Below are 12,525 nucleotides of genomic sequence, written 5' to 3'. Positions count from 1 at the left end.
TGGGGACTGTCAACAGCCGGAGAGTGGCGAGGCGGGCAGCGTGGGCTTCAGAGCGAATTTGGAGAAATGGGCAGGGCCGTGGTCACACGTAGACATGTTCGGAATATAGACTTCATTTTAAATGTAACGGGAAATGAACAGGGAGGGAAAGAGCGTTGGTTAAGCAAGGTCCGGTTTACATCTCAAGTAAGCCCTGGTGGCCGCGGGGAGGGTGACGTACAGAGTGGCAGACACAGAGGCCGAGTGGCCGTCTTTGTCACGGAGACGAGAGCGGCCCAGGGTGGCAGAGCCGGTCTGGGATTACGGAGGAAAGTCCGCATTGGGGGTTCGTTTTGAGGATGAAGGAAAGGCAGAACTGGAGCGTGGTGGGACGCACGATTTCGGCTTCCCCACGGAGAGGCTGGCGGAGCCATGACGAGGCAGGTCGGGCTGGATCGGGGCAGATCGGACCCGTTAAAATTGAAGCCACTTTGTCAGCATCCAGGCAGCAGAGCCGGAAATGCGGGAAAGCGTCTGCGGTCCCCACCCCAAACTGGCAGGCTCGAGACCCAGGAAGAGGCGATGTGTAGTTTGAGTCCGGAGGCGGGAAAAAAAGCCAGTGTCCCAGCTTGAAGGCCATTAATTAAGTGAGAAGACTGCTCTCTGACTGGGGCGGGCTCAGCCTTTTTGTTCAAATCAGACCTTGCCTGATTTGATGAGGCCCACCCACGTCAGGGACGGCGATGTGCTTTGCTCATTTTATTGATTTAAACGTTAATCTCATCCTAAAACACCCAGAAATAGTGTCAGCCCAAATAGCTGGGCACCTTGTGGCCCAGTGAAGTTGACAGACAAAATTAATCATCACACCCAGGCTGGATTACTATTCCCTGTCCAGGATTTGATGGACAGATCCTTAGGCTTCAAGTGTGAATTGGATCACATTAAAAAGCCCCCTAGAATTCAGGACTGGGATTTATAGGATATAAGCAAGTGACACAAACAGGTTTTTAAGAACTAATTGCAAAATAATGAGTTCCTTGCTGGACCGTCACCATGGAATACGAGGCCAGCCCAGACAGCGGCTTGGCGGACGAGCAAGCCCGGGACGTGTCTCGGTGGTCAGAGGCCTGACAGCTCTGAGCTTCTAACTGGTGTGCGAGGTCGCCGTTTTCCTGTGGATTTTCTCTTTTCTCCAACACGGATCCGTTGATGTGGATTACTTCACTTCACCGGACGGCCCTTGGGTGCCCTAAGCATTCTAAATGGCAGAGGCGAGTGACAGTGACCGCGAAGGCTGGAAGGAGCCGTGACCCGGGCGGAGGGAAGGCTTCCTCCGCTCTCCGCTTGGCCCTGACCTTCCCTAGCTCATTTTTCACCCCCCTTGATCCCAGAGGTTCCTCCACCGCAGGTATCACCCGTGTGCAGATGCTCACAGGTGCCTATAGGTGGCAGCAGCCCTCTGAAACCATGGCAGGAGGAGGATGGGTTTCTGCAATCCACACACTTTCTCAGAGGCCTCGGGGTGTGTTCACACGAACTGCATTTTCCTTTCCAAAGCAAGGCAGGGACTTTGTCCTGATACGTATTAAAATATTTATTTTCCGAAATAAAACTCACGCTCGGGGTGCAGAGAAGGACTGTGGCAGCTCTCATCCTTTTAAACGTCCGGTTCGCATCTGTTAACCACCGAGTGTACCCCCGGTTTGTGACTCGTGCTCCTAATACATGTCGAGCTCTTATCACGGTCCCACAGCTGTAGGAACAGGGGCAGAACTGGGCCGTCCCCTGTGGCCTGTAATCAGTTAAATGCAGACGCCCAAATAAATGTCTCTCTCCCTACGCCTTCGAAGGAGATAATTTATATGGAATAAACCGATCAGCGAGCACAGTGGCCACGTACAGATGGCTTTGCCTGATAGAAGTGTGTTACAGAGGTCGTCGAATGCGAAGATTCAATAACATCACATCGAAGTGTGGTCCTTTGCAAGAAAAATGGCCGATACCAGTGCTACAGAATTGGTCCCTCCACCTCGAAAATCGCATCTCTGAAACGTGCCGCAGGAGCGAATAGAACATCGAAGAAAAGTCTGCGTGCCCTGTGGGGACCCCCAACAGCTGTTGACGCCTTTCGCTGGCTTGAGCAGCTCATAAATTTGGAGCCAGTGTTTTCCATTTACAGCCAGGTTCCAGCAAACAATTTTGCATAGCGTCCCGGGTGGTTCGTCCGCAGCCTTCGCGGTCGCGCTGCGAATTCTGAGTTTAGGCACGGCGACAGGAGCGCCGGCTTGGGCTCGCGTGCACCATCCCCTCAACTCTTCGTGTGGGAATGTCTCCTCAATATTTTATATTTATTTTTGAAAAGGTAATTCACACACATAGTTTAAAAGAATTTAAATATATTAAAAGGAATACAGTGAAAAGGCATTTAAACGCCTGCTACCCATCTAACGGGGTATCGTTGCCATGAATTTTTGATGCAGTCTTCCCGTTAGAAAGCATACAAATAAAGGTAAACACATAGCCTTCTTTTCTCCCTTTTTAACACAAGAAGGAAAACTCCATTCACACATCATTCTGCATCTTGCCGATTCAAATAACAGTGTCGCTTAGACATTATTCCATATCAATATCTGGAAAGGTCCCTTATTCTGATATACAGCTGCATAAAGCCTCTTGCATAGATCGAAGTATATCCCATATTTTATTAACCGTTCCTCCATTAATAGATATGTCAGCTATTGACGACCTTCCGCAATTACAGACAGCGCCATAATTAATAATCTTGCAATACGTCTTTTCATTGTCTGCCAGGACATCTGTGGCGTAAGTGGCCAGAAGTATAATTGCTGGTCTAAGAGGTCACTTCCGCTTAGTGTGCTTTCTAGAGACTGCACGTGTGTGTCCTTCCAAGCTCCAGATGTTGAAACCTGACCCCCAGGGTGATGGCGTTTGCAGGCGGGGCCCCTGGGAGGCGATGAGGTCGTGAGGGCGGAGCCCCATGATGGGACTAGCGTCCTTACAAAAGGGACCCCAGAGGGCTCTCTGGCCCCTTTCCACTCTATGAAGTCATAGCGAGAACTCCATCTGTGAACCAGCAAAGGGGCCCTCACCAGACCCCGAATCTGCTGCTCTCTCAATCTTGGACTCGGGGCCCCCAGAACTGTGAGAAATAAATTTTTGTTGTTTAGAAGCCACAGCATCTGTGATATTCTGTTATATCAGCTAGAGGGATTAAGGACGTTTTAGAGTTTTCTTCCTCTTTATTTTGTATTAAGTTTATTTCCGTTTTATCTTCGGATTATTGTAAAAGTGGTCTTCACTTTCATTCTATCTTCTAACTGGTGACTGTTAATACGAATGAAATTTACTGATTTCTATGTAATAATTTTGTGTTTTATGACTTTATTAAATTTTCTTACGGTTTTTAAAATTGATAAATTAGTTCTTCGAGTTTTCCAAATATTCAGGTTTATTGTCTTCTGCGTATAGTGATGATTTTACAGTTTCTGTTCCATTTTAAAATCTAAATTCTTCCTTTTTCGATTATTTAATTCTACAGCAAAATATTAAATCATCATGATATTGGTGGAAATTCTGGATTCGATTCTGATATTTATTGGGAATATCTCTCGTGCTGGTTTTTGAACTGAAATACATATATTTTTATCAAGTTAAAGTAATATCCATGTATTCTTACTTTATTGAGTATTTTCATCATAAATGGCTATTCAGTTTTTTAAATGCCTTTTGAGAAACTATATAATCATATGATTTTTCTATTAATGTGATAAATTTTATTAGTAGATTTCCTAATCTTGAATCATCTTTGAATTTCTAGCCTCAGCTTCACTTGATAATAATTCTTTCAATTCCATTCCTTATTTTTATATTGAAATTTTACCCTTTGTAAAAATTATGTTTTCCAGTAATTTTTATTTTTTATAAACATTTTTAAATTTATGCATTAGCACTCCTATTTTTCTGTTTTCTAACTCATTAAATTTTGCTTGTATTTTTGTTAAGGGCTGGTGTAAGTCTTCTAATTTTTTGAGTAAGATACAAAATGTGTCTGTTTTCCCTCATTTTTGACATTTTTTATGTTATGAAGATTTTAGTGTGCACTGCTTTGTTATACTCCGTATATTCTCACATGCAGTGTTTTCATTTTATAATTATATTTTAGACCAGTGATATCCAATTGAGCTTTTTGTAGTAATGGAAATGATTGTATTTGTGGCATCCAGTGTGGTAGCTATCTGTAACTATTGAACTCTTGAAATATGGCTAGTATATGTGAGAAACTCAACTTAATTTAATTTTAAACAGCCACACATGGCTAGCGTCAACCATGTTAGAGTGTATCTAGACATTTTATAATTTTCATTTGTATTTTTCCTCTTTTATTCAAGAATTATTCAAGAGATACGGCTTTTAAAAATTACTTTCAGGTTCGAAGACCTTTTACTTATCCAGTTTTATTAACTATTAGTTTTATTGAACTGGGATTAGAAAATATTGCTTATACTCTTGGGAGTTTAAGAGATTTATTTAGGATGTTTTTGTGACCCAGTGTATAGTCTATTTTCATGAGAGAGCCAGGGCCATTTTAAAAAGGTATTAATTCTCTTTTTCCAGGCTAGAATGTTAGATGAATATCAATCATCTAACGTTATTCAAAACCTTCCATATCCATCATTTTTGGTACTTATCCGCATGAGTGAAAGAGGTCAATTAAGATTTCTGACCACTAGTTTGCTTCTACTTGCTTCCTGTGTCTACTTTAATTCATTTCACGAATGTATGGCTATTGAAACTTTAGCGCAGGACTAGTATGTTTCCATCGTGATTTTACAAGTTAGCGTCATAAGTGTCTTCCCTTGTCTTACTCTGGTCTGAATCTCACGTGTCCGACATTAAAGTTTATGACCCGGCCTCCTTTCCAGCTGCATCTGACTAGTGGAACTTTCCCGTATGTTTATTTTCATGCTTTCCGAAGCATTTTTTCATTTTTTAGGAGTGTCACTTTCATCTAGCATAGCATTGAGTTTATTTTATGATCCAACCTGAAATCTCTTATATTAATAGGTAAGTTGAACTCATGTTTATGAATACGATAGCTACAGTTGGCCTTGAGTTCTACCTATTATTTTACGTTTACGTGTTTATGATTTTTAAAAAGTCTTTTGCTGTGTAACGATTAGCACTTCTATCACATACAGGGATTAATTTAATTTAATTTTTTTAGTTTGATTTAGTGGCGGGTTGTTTTATGGTTGCATCTTTCCATGGTATCAGGAGAACTCTATTTAGCCACGACCGTTATCATCTCTTCCCTCTCCACGACCCAGCCTCGCTGAAGAATATCGCCTTTCTTAGTGCCGACTACGAACTATTACATACGCTAACATTTCCGTTTCCTGGCCTGTGTGCTTTAAATAATACCTTTGATGCCCAGCTAATCTGGACGAGGCAATCAGCAAAGCTGCTCTACTTCGCTCATTCTTTTCCTTCTCTCGCTCCCATTGCTGTTCGTGACAACGTCTGTACGGTGTCTGGGCATGTCACCTGTACATCCGATCCTGTCCCGCCATTTTAACATTGTTTATACAATCAGATACATTCACGCGTTGCTGTGAGTTCTTTGGCCGTCGTTTCCTCCATCATCCCTGAGCTGAATAAAGTTCGTTCTTTAGTTTTCCCAGCACGGGCAGATGGGAACGACGTTATCGGGGGTTTTTGCGTGTCCAAAACTGGTGCTCTGTGTTTACCATGGAGAGAGAGCTTGCTCTGATGAATCTCATAGGCATCGCCTCATGGTCTTCCGAGGTTGAATGTTGCTCTTTTTAAGTGACGTTGTTTTTCATTTTTGTAAAGTTTAGGAATTTTACTAGATTATGTTTTGATGTAACTGTTTGGAATCAGAGTTTTCTGGCTCACGGTATGCCTGTTCAGGGTGCAGATTTATGGCTTTCATTTTACTTAAACGATATCTTTGCTTATTTGTTCTATTTGCGTCCTCTTCAGGGATTTCAGTTATATTTCGGTTAGAGCTACATTGCTTTTTTGTATCTGTCATTTTCTTGCTAATGCTTTGAAAATATTTGTTACTCTTTTATTCAATTTTTTTCATGTGTTTAGGAATTTCTTTAGATCCTTTTAGGACCCTTTCTGTCTTTTTCACAGTGTTGATTTCTTTCTTGTGATCTTTGGATGCCTTTTTCATTTCTCATGTTTTCCTTCTATTTCTTTTCTGAGTTCTGTCCACGCATGTTTTATAATCCACAGTTGTTTCACTAGATTCTCCTGAAGTTCTCAAATTTCTACTTTGTAGTCTTCCCTCTTAGAAGTCGTTTCTTCATTAACCTCCTTAAAATCATGGCACAATATTTGATCACACTTTATCTTTGCTCAGCGACACCGTTGTTACGGAGTGTTCTACATCAGTTGGAATCTTTCCTACTCTTTCACTTATAATTTTTTTTTATTAACGATCATTGAAAAGTTGACATTTCACGACCCAGTTATGAGAAGAACAGTTTTATAAGTGGATGTGAAACAGGGTGGTTTCCCAGGCTTCGCAGCAAGGGGCCTGCTTCCTCCCGGCCGCAAAATCGGACCGCCCCCTGCAGACGTTGTTTGCCGTGTGAGTGCGTAGCTCCGTTTCCCCTCCGCGAGTCTGAGCCAGACTGGGCCTGGCGTGGCTTTTCCCATCAGCTGCCCTCACTCTGGTACCACACGTCCATTTTTGCAAACGTGAGACAAACCTCTCGCATCATCAGAAACAGTGTTTCTGGCACCTCCTTCCAACGTGCGCTTCTCACGATTCCACTCACCCCTCTCCCAACTCCTTATTTTCATTTCCTCCCAGCTGTTTCTGCTTAACCTTGGGCTCCTGGAAGCCCCTACGGGTGTGGGAAACCTGCGGATTACCTGACGTCTGAACTTCATGGACTGTGAAATTGGCGGGATTTAGAATATTCCCCCAGTTGCTTTTGCTCGCTTTTTCGGGAGAAGAGGAGGAAAGCCCCGATGCAGGGTCGTTTTCATAAGAAAATCCCCCCTGCGTTTCGAGCGGAGTCTCCTGGTCGCCACCCGTCCCCTGTTCCTCCGCTGCCTCTCACCTCCCCGCGCCGGGCGCCCTGCCGCGCGCCTCCCGTGGTCAGCTCCTCGCCTGTGCACCGCTCCCCTCTGAAAACCGCGTGTCCCGCTGTCTGCCTTGGCATATTAATTTATTTTCATTCCTGAAAATGCGTCTCCCCCACTCGCTTCCCTAGTTTACTAGAACGTTTGGAAGCACAGCACACATGGAGTGTAAATTAATCTAGTTATCATTGCTTTCAGGGCCCGTCGGAAGTGCCTAACCCTGACAGTCAGTTCGCTGATTGTTTTTCGACAGATTCTCAGACAATGTTTGGTGTATAAACAGTGGTTCCTTGATTTCCAGGAAGCTGACGATTGCTGGAAACACCTGCTTCATCCTATTATTAATGAGCTTAAATCGAACAATGAAATAAAGAATGAAACCGGGCAGTCTTGACGTTGGATCGAGAACAGTGTGCTAGTCAGTAGCTATTTTGATCGAAATAGCCAAGCAGACAGCAGCCGCTCGAGCTGTGGTTTCGGCTCTCTCACTTCCTGTGTGCTCTCGGGGGACCCGTCTGCCTCCCCTGCTCCCTGCCTCCCCTTCTGTGAGAGGAAGGCTGTGCTGGCCTTCGACACCCCTGCTGTCAACGTGGCCCCCCAACACGAGCTTGGGCACGGCATTAATAACGTCAGGTTCACATTCCAGCACCTCCTGGGGCCAGGGCCCCTCCGTCTCTGCCCACGGCCCGACCCCTTCCCCGGGCTCCCGCCTCCGTCCGCGGGTCCCTCGGCTCCGCCGGCTTTCGTCCATTTGTCCTCATCCGGGCCACCGATGCTGTTTCCAGCGTGACTTCACTCCTGGCCCTGTTTTCTGGATCTTGCTGGACTAGTCGCCGCTGCTGCCCGAACTTCACTCTCATCTTAAGCCCCAGTTCCCAGAACAGGAGTCTGGGGGTGCGCTCCGCCCTCTGCCTCCCCCCGCTCACGTAGCCGCCCCCTGTGACCCTACGGTTTCAAGAGCCGTGTCTCAGCTTTTAATGTACGCTTCACAAGCAATGCAGGTGCTGTCGCCAGGGATGAGGGTGGCGGTTTATTTCTGATTCAAATTCGTTTCCTGTAAAGACTGTTTTCTTGTAGAGACAAACTAATTTTTTCTCTTTAGTCTTTTGCCTGTGTTTTATGTTTATTTCTATAGACTGATTTCTCTGTCTCTGTCTGTCTGTCTGTCTGTCTCTCTCTCTCTCTCTCTCTCTCTCACACACACACACGCAGTATACATACCTCACAGGAAATGGAAACTTGCTTCCATTTGGGGTCGTGAAACAAAGCTTCGAGATATAATTCAGGGGGGTACGCTTTGCAACGCACATTTTCTACACCAGGAAATGAGTGTAAATGTGTCACCCTGCACCCCCAGTTTTCTTCAGAAACAGATCATGAACACTTGGAAGTCAAAACCCTCCCCGAATACAATTCCTGGAAGTCAGCGGCCCCGATTTCGGCCGTTCCCCGCAAAGGCTGGGGATTGCAGTGCGGAATTGTCTGTCTCCATGACAACCAGAGAGCCGGATGTTTCCTCAGCGAGATTTTTTTCTTTTGTTTTATTTATTTTTTCTACTTCACATGTGAATCAGAGTTAAAAGCGTGTGTCCCAGTGTCTCAGGGCTGGTCATTTTCGGGCTCCCTGAGCTTGAGAGTTGGAGCCTCTCTGCAGAGGAGGCCCGTTTACCAGCTGTGGGACTGCGGGCGGCTTCGTTCCTCGACTCCCTCGTGTTTGAGTTTCTTCGCATGTACCCGAAGAGCTGAGAGGTGGCGTAGACGAGGGGTGAGCAGCCGCCTGACAGGGCCGGCCATGTAGGAAGTGTTCCAAATCTCTGCCTGTTTGCTCGTCCTTCTCCTCGGTCAAGCGTCTCGCTGTGGTTGTCGCTGTGGCTGGCAGATGATGTTTCTACCTCATTGGTTCCCCAAGGGGAGGTCGGCCATGTCTCTTCTACCGCTGGCGACAAAGCCCACTCTACTTGTCTGTGCGCTGCCTTCGCGAGAGTGAAATCCGTTCTCTCGCCGAGTAGTGGTCAAGCATCGTCAAGGGAAACTGGGGTGGCGGCTGCATCTCACTTGATATTATGTGAAAAAGAATATGGAGCAACCGTCTTTTGGGGGAGTGTCCGCCTCTGTGTCTGGGATGCTCGAGCGTAGCCAGGCAAACACGCGGAGTCGAAGGAGATGGTGTGGAGGTCACTCGAAGCGACTGGTGGACCTGGTAGATTGCCATATGAGTCGAAAAATGAACTATAAGCCTGAGGATCTACCTCTCTGCCGAACCAACTCAGCCATCTAAGTCAGACACCTCTGCAGTCGGAAGACGACCCTGAGGTGTAAGTGGCTCCGTTTTAGGGTTCGAGCCATTGGGGATGGAGAGAGCCTGGTCCCCTCGCAAAGCCATCCTTCGGAAGGGCTTCTGCATACAGTACAGGGGACAGTCGTTGGTGGAAGTGAGCCCAGAAGGGCGTGCAGGGACGATGTCATAAAGGAATCTGTCATCCTAAAGGCTCTGATGTTCTTCTCATCTGGTAGATGGCACATAATGCACCAGAATTAGAATGTTCCAGAACGTTCAGAATTCCGCGTGGTCCCAAGTTATCAACCCAGTTAGGTCCAGACACGCAAGACGCAGAAACATACACGAATCTGTATCTGTTTTCACTGTTACTGTGGTGGGTTAAATGTTCTGAGAAGCAACGACTCTTTCACTCGAGTCACTGCTTGTTTAGACCCGTTCATGGACAACATTAACATAGACGTGACAGTCAGAGTCGCCCAGGACCAGGGCGCAGAGAGCTGCATCTTCCTAGTGCCTCTCCCAGCCCGTTTCCTGGAGCTTTCAGATCAAATGACACTTTACCTATCAACTGATGGAGCCTGAAGGCCATGTAGGACCCTTCCCCACACGCACCTGCGCCTGGGCAATTGTCCTTTGTCATGTCTTACTTATGCTGCTCTTTATTAAGAGCTGTATTTTTTAAATGTAGTCAATAAAAAAAAGGGGCCCAGAAATAAAGTTTGAAGACATATAACAGTTTTTTTTCAAGTTAATATTATCAATAACACTTCTATTTTAATACCACTTTCATGTAAAACTCCGAAAACCTCTATTTGGGGTTAGAAAGCAAGTCACGCTGTTCAGATCTGTTCAGCGGATAAACGCTTTTCTACCCAAGCCTTCCCTCCTGCCTTAGCAGGGCAACGAACATAAGAAAATGCGTTATTCGACTCTCTGCAGCAGGACAGTTTGTACTGCACATGCCCATCAGCTCGAGAATCACGCTGAGTTATTTTTTTAAAGATTGTAACCAATACCGACTTTCAGTCATCCTTCAAATTCCAGCTTACGATGTCCTTTTTTTCGACAAAACCTCTCTGACCCCCAGGTTAGAGGACGTGCCTTTAACTGCAATTCTACAAAACCTCATCCTCTGCTTTGCAAGATAATGAAAACTTTAATTAAATAGTATTCGCTTATATGACGCCCAGCTGTCTCCCAGCTGGTAAACTCCGTGGAGGCGGCGGCTGGCTCACCAGGGCCTGGCAGAGGGCAACCCCGTCGCAGGCCCGAATTCAGCCTTGGGTGAATGCACACGGGTGTCCACGAATGCCCGGATGGAAGGACGGTGAGGACAGATTTCTGGATAGTTATTATGTCGGGAAGATGACTGAATACCATCTCAGAGAGAGATGTCAGCGTAATCGATCGAGTTTATAGATTTTTTAAAAAACATAAACTAGCGAAGCTAGAAGAAAATCCTTCTCGTTTCGGAGGTTCTCGATTAGGATGAAGAGTTTTGAGCCTCCAGGGTTGTCAGCTGAACAATTCCACACGCCCTGTCCTCTCTGCCCCGAGAAGCGTCATTGGGGACACGGATGGGCCTGAGGAAGCCCTGCCTTCGACACCGTATCCCGAGCACCATATCCTGCCCTCCAAGCCGGCTGCACTCCGGTAGAAACTTGCTCACCGTTGCAAGTGCATCAAGCTCCCTGGAAATGGCTTTATTTACTCAGCTGGCTTCTTTGACTTAAAATGCCCAACCTGTTTATGACGCTAACCTGGACCAGCAGGCAAAATTCCGCTTGAGAAGACAGCCCTGCGGTGTAATAAATCAGGGAGGAGCCACAATTCCTTCTTCATGTTAACTTCTCATGCGTCTTTCTTTTCCTTTTTGAATCATTTAATTGGTTGTAGATCCTTAACAGTGGATGAGTCCTCTTCACATCTTAGCCTCAGTTTGACTCAAATCCCTTTCTGAAAACTCAGAGAAATGTTCACTTTTTTAAGACCTGAGCAAATTCACTTAAACATTATGAGTTTCCTGAGATAATTAATCCACCAGTAAAATTCCCACCCGGAACTCTCCTTTTCCCCACTGCCCAATCCTCATTCAGTTTTGTGCTCAATATTTCTTCCTTACTGACCCATAATTCACTTAAGAGCATGAACACACATAAATTGTCCAGGAAACCACTGTTTGGGAAATCTCTGACTTTTTCATATCCATTTTTTTTTCACTTTTCATTTCAAACAGAGGTTTAGTTCTTCCCTTGCCATTTGAATTCAGGATTTACTTGTATTCTTGAGGGATGTTAGAATTTTTGCAATACATCGTAGGCGTTGACTCACCTGAAGGAATGAATCACGCTAGGAATTTAATTGGGGCCTTGTGGGTGGAGAATCAGGAACAACAGCTGGAAGACACGGAGACTTAGAAATTCAGTTTAAGGTAAAACGTGACTTCACAAAGGGATGGCCCCCTGACACACACGCACACGCACACACGCACGCACGCACGCACACACACCACCATCGCCTTTTCTCCTTGCAGTTCCTCGTGTTGGCATAAACTAAACTAAACCTGGTACATAATCCTCCCGGTCTAAGTTTGAAAATTTTACTCAGTATTCCATTTGGTCCTAGGTTCTGGATTTTCCCCTCTTAGTGGTATTCTGTGTGGTTAAATTAGGTTGGCTTTCACACAGCGCTGTTAAATAGAATCTAACTTCTTGATAAAGGGAAGGCTGGTAGTGTTGTTATGGTTTTGTTAAACCCATTCCTAATGTCTCCTCTCTAAATGTTCCTGTGAAAATAGATACATCTAAAATATGTGGAGATTAATCAGCATACTCCTGAACAACCGACGAGTCAACGAAGAAAGCCAAAGGGAAATAAAAAAAAAGCTTGAGACAAATGAAAATGGACGCCGCACATGGACACTTAGGGATGCAGTAAAATTAGTTCTAAGACAGGAGTTTATAGTCTGTAAACGCACAGATGCCCGCCTCGCTAAAAGCAGATCTCAAATAAACGACCTAACCTGACATGTCAAGGAACTAGAAAAAGAGGAAGCCAAGCTCAAAGTCGATAGAAGGAAGGGAAAAACTAAGATTGGAGTGGAAATAAATGACATAGAG

This window comes from Rousettus aegyptiacus, unplaced genomic scaffold (assembly GCF_014176215.1).
Source record: "Rousettus aegyptiacus isolate mRouAeg1 unplaced genomic scaffold, mRouAeg1.p scaffold_m13_p_10, whole genome shotgun sequence".
NCBI lineage: Eukaryota > Metazoa > Chordata > Mammalia > Chiroptera > Pteropodidae > Rousettus > Rousettus aegyptiacus.
The sequence above is the reverse complement of the archived record's forward strand: the minus strand, read 5'-3'. Positions refer to the sequence as shown.